The sequence below is a fragment of the Oratosquilla oratoria genome, chromosome 35, assembly GCF_046742065.1.
Source record: "Oratosquilla oratoria isolate Oo_2021 chromosome 35, ASM4674206v1, whole genome shotgun sequence".
Taxonomy (NCBI): domain Eukaryota; kingdom Metazoa; phylum Arthropoda; class Malacostraca; order Stomatopoda; family Squillidae; genus Oratosquilla; species Oratosquilla oratoria.
Genome location: NC_134811.1, coordinates 13,040,931 through 13,048,430, shown reverse-complemented (window position 1 = coordinate 13,048,430; position 7,500 = coordinate 13,040,931).

The window sequence follows — 7,500 nt, the reverse complement described above, 5'->3', positions numbered from 1 at the left end:
GTGAAGAGGATGCCAGGAGTGATGAGGGGGCGAGGGAGAAAATAGTGGTTCTGTTGGTGAGTGATAAAATAGGAAAGTGCATAATGAAGGAAAGTGTTTTAAATGTTAATATAGGTGAATATGATACATGGATGGAAGGTATAGGATTTTGTGAGTGCATGCGGTCCTAGTGGTGCAAAAAGTAAAGAGGAAAGGAAGGCTTTTTGGGTCAGTTTGAATTATTGTTTAGAGGATTTTGGGAGGAATGTAATTAAGCTGGTGCTGGGAGATCTTAATGTAAGAATAGGATATGAACCTTAAGATGGAGTAATAGGGAAGTTTGGGATATCAGCTAAGAATCATAGTGGAGAGATCACTTTGGAGATGTGTTTAAAAAGGAATTTGATGATAGCAAACACAGTCTTTAGGAACAGAATGAAGATCAAGTATACATGTGGAAAGGTGAAGGATGGAAAGGTGGTTGATAAGGCAATGATGGGCAATAAAATTGTATCCAAATAAAGTAGTGGAAGGATTTTGGACATTCATGTTTTCAGGGTAGAGAGTGGAGGGTCGGGTAATTCTTTGATAGAAGGGCAACTGTGAATGGAGGGAAAATGAAGGTGGAGGAAAAGGGTGGATGGTAGAGATGTGCTAAGAGTAAAGAAATTGAATGAGGAGGAAAATGAGAGAGAATATCAGAAGCTGAGAGAACTGTGGGAGGAGGTGAATGATAAATGGGCTATAAAAGTTAAAAACAGAATGGACATTCTTTAAGATTACACGTTACAAAGGTTTCATGTTACAAAGTATGTAAAGATGATTAGAGAGAGTGACTGGGTCGGAGGAGGGTCTAAGACAGTTAGTGACGGAGTTTGGTAGATAAGAAAGAAAGTTGAAAGTAAATGTGTGTATATTTAAGGTGGTTAGATGGACAAGGGGTAAGGGTGGCGATGAATAATTTTAAGTATTTAGGGTCACATGACGCAGGAAATGGAGGGGAAGGGATGGAGGTAAAATGTAAAGTGAGTAAAGCAGGTAAATGACTTGCAGGAACGAAAAGTGTTATGAGAATTAGAGATGGACTCAAAGAGAAGATTATATGAAGAGGCGATTGTGTCTACGACACTGTGTAAGGCAAAGACTTTGAATATAAGAGAGGCAGAAAGGAGAAATTTGAATGTATTTGAGATGAAGTGTTTGACAAGTATGGAAAGGGTTGCAAGACTGGATAGAGAGAGAAATGAGGAGGTGAAGAGGAGATTGGTGGTGAAAAAGGAGATGGCAGATAGGGCTGATGAAAGTGTATTGGGATGGTTTGGACACATGGGAAGAATGAGTCAGGAAAGATTAACAAAAGAGGTTTGAAAGCAGAGATGGATAAGGTGAACTTGAGGGGACGACTTGAGGGGACGACCGAGGATGAGATGGATGGATGGGGCGAAAGGGGCTCTGAGCGATAGGGGAATATCTGTTGATCAAAGAAGGGATAAGGAAGGAGATAGAGGTGAATGGAGAATGGTTGTGTATTTATGATATTTTGACGCAGTCCGAAGGGATTTCTCACAGTCTTTTCTATTTTCTGTATGAGGGGACGGAGAAGGGGGTCGCCATTTAAGTGAAACGGCCTTGCCGTGGGTGTGCTGTGTCTTGCTTCATTGCTTCTGACCCGGGTAATGGGCAGGAGACATGGATGATCCTTCATCCAAGAGGAGCTAAGGTAAGAGAGAATCAAGGTTGGTGGATGGGAGTGGAATGGGTGGGAGTGAGTGCGTGCCTTTGACTTGGCTACCTCCCTTATAAGGGGGAAAAAGCCCTTGGTATATAGATTGATTATTACTATTACTATAGTCATTATCATATTCAATGTTTTTTTGGAATGGAGAGAGTGAGTGATCTGAAGTGAAGATTAGTGTACACAAGGGTTGTGTGGTGTCATCACGGTTGGTAAAGATATTGCCAGATCGCTTTGCAACTAGTGAGAGTAAAGGAAATAAAGCCAGTTTTTATTTGTGAATAAAACTGAGCTTTAGGCTGATTTTGTGAAAAGACTGTAATAATTTGTGACGGATTTGAAAGGGCATTTTGAGAGAATAAAACTCAATGTAAATGTGGTGAAAAAAAGTTATGAGATGTGCAATGAGTGATGATGATGGCAGGATGGATCTGTTTGAAGGATGAGAAGGTGGAGACAATAAAGAAATAAAAGTATTTTGAGTATTTTGGTTGTATGTGACAAAGAAGGAATGGCGGTGTAGGTGAATTATTGAGTAAAAGAAGCAAATTGTTTAGAGGATGGAATAAAAGATGTAATTGGAAACAAATATCTATTGATGAATGCAAAAAGAATATTGTTTGAAAGATTTATTATTCCAACGGCAACGAGTGAAACAGATAGGAAAAATCTGAACGCGTCTGAAATTGAATATTTAAGAATTATGGTAGGTGAGTAACAAAGATGAATAAAACTAGAAATATGGAGGTGAGGTGAAGTAGAGAGTTTGGGTAAAGAAAGAGAGCAATCGGATAGGGAAGATTAAAGAGCTGAGATAGCTTGAGCATATGGAAAGAATGGATGAGGAAAGACTACCAAAAAGATCGTAGAGAGCAAAATCAAATGAATTGAACTTCGAGAAAATGCAAGAATAAAGTAGATGGACGGGGAGATGGTAGTGTATGCAAGATGAATGTCCATTGAGCTAGGAAGAGAGAGGGCAAAATGTAGGAGTGAGTGGAGAGTTGTAAACGGATGAAGAAACGACGCAGCCCGAATGGATGCTCTTTAGTGAGTGAGAGGAGGGGGAGAGAAAGGGAATTCTTATAATAAATAGGTGGGGCTAAACCAGTTCTTCTTGAAATAACTACGAACATTCTGCAAGGCGTTATATTTCTGTTTACAGATTATAGCATGGTCAAATTGATTTTCATATATACTATTTAGTGGAGTCTGTATAATTTTGTATGTCGTTCTGTTTAAACAGAGCCCCACCAAGATTGACATTCTGTGACTGCTCTTTCCTACATTTGCATTAAGAACCTCTAGCATTGTATTTATATTTTGCACTAAGACATCCTGCAGGTGTTCATAAAAACGTTTCATTAGGTGCAATATTTGCCTGAGCACAACACACAACAATACACACATTAGTTTGCTCTGCGTTGTTTTATATCTATATCTATATATCTATCTATCAATATACATATATATGTATATATATATATATATATATGTATATATATATATATATATATATATATATATATATATAAACATTTTCTATTAGATGGTATCGCATACTCGTCATTGCTTATCTTTTTTATACTTTATGTTCTTCACACTATTTTCTTCTCTGGAGGAGGAAGAGGAAACACAATATTACTAAATGTATCCATAAGCTTGAGCAGCCCCCTTAGGTGCTTCATTTGCCCAGGCATACATGTGTCACATTGAGAACTCCATCCTTGATGCTTTAGATCCGAAACCAACTATGTACTTTAGATATGTAGATGATATTTTCGTAGATGCAGAAGGAGAGGAACAGATTAAAATCCTAATAAATATGATGGAAGAAAAGTTGCCTGCGTTTCACCACAGAGGGAAGTATTGGCAATTAGATCCTCTTTATAGATGTTTGAGTGGATGATTCAGAAGACGCATTCACTATGAATGTGTATAGGAAATCAATTGACTCCGGAAGATGTTTGAATGGCTAAGGTGAATGTCCATCAAAACATAAAACCATTCTTTGTACAATTTGGATTATTTTGAAACACTTTGATATTTTCCTTTTGCTCAACTCTACTCAGCGCAACATATAATTGGCCATGCTGAAATACAGGTTTGTCTAGATAAACTAAAACTTTCTGAAAAGTCTGTCCTTGAGACTTATGAATGGTCATGGCAAACGCTGATTGAATTGGAAACTGAATTCTTGCAAACGGAATATTGTCTCCTTCAGATAAAACAATTTTCAATCTTGGAATTAGAAGATTGTGACGTCATGTCGTCGTTGCTTGGAACACTACGCATCATATGATTTATACGGTTCGTAATATTTTAATAAACTCATTATGCCTCATAGAAGCTAATTCAGGAGTTGGCTATACTTTTAAATACTGAATATGAAAATTTTGAATATTAATGGTCAGAAAATATGTAATCGGAAAATTGTGACGTCATGTCGTCGTTGCTTGGAACACTACGCATCATATGATTTATACGGTTCGTAATATTTTAATAAACTCATTATGCCTCATAGAAGCTAATTCAGGAGTTGGCTATACTTTTAAATACTGAATATAAAAATTTTGAATATCAATGGTCAGAAAATATGTAATCGGAAAATTGGAAATTTAAAAATTGGTAAATTGGAAAATTAGCAGTTGTATCGTCTCGCGCTCAGCGCTGGGGTTCCTTGGGACCCACAGAGCGGATGTCGTGACGTCATGTCTCTTCTTCTGATTGGCTGGTCCTCAGTCGTGACGTCATATCTCTTCTTATGATCTCTTCTTCTGATTGGCTGGTCCTCAGTCGTGACGTCATATATCTTCTTCTGATTGGCTGGTCCTCAGTCGTGACGTCATATCTCTTCTTCTGATTGGCTGGGTGACGATTTCAAACAAGCAAGATAACAAACAAGATGATCAGAATTTTATAAGTATATAGATTATATAGATAGATAGATAAATAGGTATAGATATATAGATAGATATAAATATAGATATATATTTATATATTTATGTATTGGTACTTGGGATACATATGCGAATGGATATCTGAACAGCATAGTGATATGAGTTCAAAACAGAACTGTTATTCGATACGTGCGGAACGATGGAAAAAATGACAATATACTTTTCTGCAAATTTCCATCACGGCTTCACATCCTCTCCGTCCACCTCACCCGGGTCAGACATCCTCCCTTCCCTCCCCTACTGTACTCCAGGTTCCCTCTCCCAGCGCCCACCTCGCTCACTCCTCCCCCAGCGAGCTCCCGGCTACATCGAGACAGACACATAATATGTACAGAACAAATATTGGACTGAAGTTGATGATCAGCTGAAAGCCGTCGCATGGACTTACGCTCTCGACATCAAGGAAGGTGGGTGGGGGCCAGGGCTAGAAGTAATGACGAAGACAAGGAGGAGAAAGAGGAGGAAAAGAAATTTGATGATTAAAGAAATAAAGATTATTATATTTACAGTAACATTCGTAACAATAATGACAATAGGATTTAATTGTATGGTTAATGAAAATACACCATGAATTGCAATAACAAAAGGATAATCTATGAATATATATATATATATATATATATATATATATATATATATACACATATATATATATATATATATATATATCTGTGTGTGTGTGTGTGTGTGTGTGTGTGTGTGTGTGTGTGTGTGTGTGTGTGTGTGTGTGTGTGTGTGTGTGTGTGTGTGTGTGTGTGTGTGTGTGTGTGTGTGTGTGTGTGTGTGTGTGTGTGTGTGTGTGTGTGTGTGTGTGTATGCGTGTGTACATTTATATATATACACACACACACATATATATATATATATGTATATATATATATAAATGTATATATATCTGTACATATGTTCATAGCACAGCAAACTCGGCACTGATAATCCTGCTCTGAAAATGCAGCGAAAATAACAAAGAAACTTCTTACAACATGCATCAATCAACCTCTGGTAGGGACTAATTTATTATGAAGTGATTATATATACATCACCTTCAGCACCGAGAAAGAAATTCCAGTATCCTGGGTGGAAGGCTAAATTCTCCTCTGAGCCACGGCGTAGTTGCCCTGAATAGTTTTAATATTCTGCACATATTTTACTTCATCTTTTTTGCAGGAAGATAATTTCTAATGAATATTTCCCAAGGAATTTTATTCTATGCCTTTTTTTTTTTTTATTATCATTATCATCGTGTTGTTCCCCGTGCCTTGTCGTGATAAGTTGGCTCTATGTATTTTCTTAAAGTGAGACTTGATATCTCCTAGAAAGGAAAGGTCATTCTTTAGAACATGTTCTGAGGAATATTGTATATTCAGAACACTCATTGTTACAGAAAATTTTGATTTTTTTAAGAAGTACGAGTAATTGTATGTTACGTTACTTTTCCCAGTTTGTTTTTTATTCATCACAGTTATTTTTCTTCGCTAAGAGAGAATGTTCTAGGATCTTGCTTTACTTTTTCTACGAATGCTATAATCTTTTTTCTTAAAAGAGAAGGCAAAATAATTTGTAGAATATATTGTTGGCGTTTCGGTGTCCATTTATTTCTCTATTCTTTTTTTCAACATGCCTATTTTCCTATCTATCTATAATATTTATTCATTTATCTATATATTCGCTTATTTCTATGTTTGATTTATTAACCATGTTTTGTGAAAAAAGACGCTAATATAAGCATTTCTTAAAAGGTATTCGGAAGGAACACTTGGATCTCAAGAATTTCATATTTGATGGGGCATTTACCAGAATGATTCAAGCATCTTGAGGGATCATTCAGCTTTCTTCAAACACTAATGTTAAAAGTGCTCCATTATCCTTCAACCCAAACGTTTGGACAAGGATCTCATTAATACTATTCTCTTCTACATTGAAGCGGAGTCAAGAGATTTCTTTAAATATTGTTCCCATTTTTTCAAATTATTCTTCATCAAAATTTATAGATATGTCATCTGTACTTCTAAATATAATAAATTCAAATCCCAACCTGTATTTTAGATATGCATGTACTGTATATGCACACACACTTATACATATACATACGCATATATATATATATATATATATTATATATATATATATAAGTACATATATGTATATGTATATATATATATATATATATATATATATATATATATATGTATATGTATGTATATATACATATATATATATATATTTATATGTATATATATATATATATATACATATATGTACATATATATGTAAATATATATATATATATGTATATATGTACAATATATGTATATATGCATATATATGCATACGCACGCACAAACACACACACACACACACACAACATATAGATATATATATATATAATATATATATTACATATAATATGTATATATACACATATATATATATATATTTATGTATATATATATATATATATGTATATATACAAATGCTATATATATATATATATATACTATATACATACATATATGTATATATATATATATATATATATATATACTGTATATGTATGTATGTATGTATGAATAAGGGATGGGGGGTGAGGGATGGTTATATATGAATATTATTTTGACGCAACCCTAAGGAATTTCTCCCCGTCTTTTCCGGTTAAGTGAAGCTGTTCTGCTGTGGATGAGCTATGTTGGGCTGCATTGCATATGACCCAGGGCAGTGGACGGGATCCAGGGATTACCCGTCATTCCTGAGGAGGTAAAATGAGAGGAAGGAAAGGGTGGTGGCTGGGGGCGGAAGGGGTGGGAGTGAAATGGGTGGGGGCAGGTA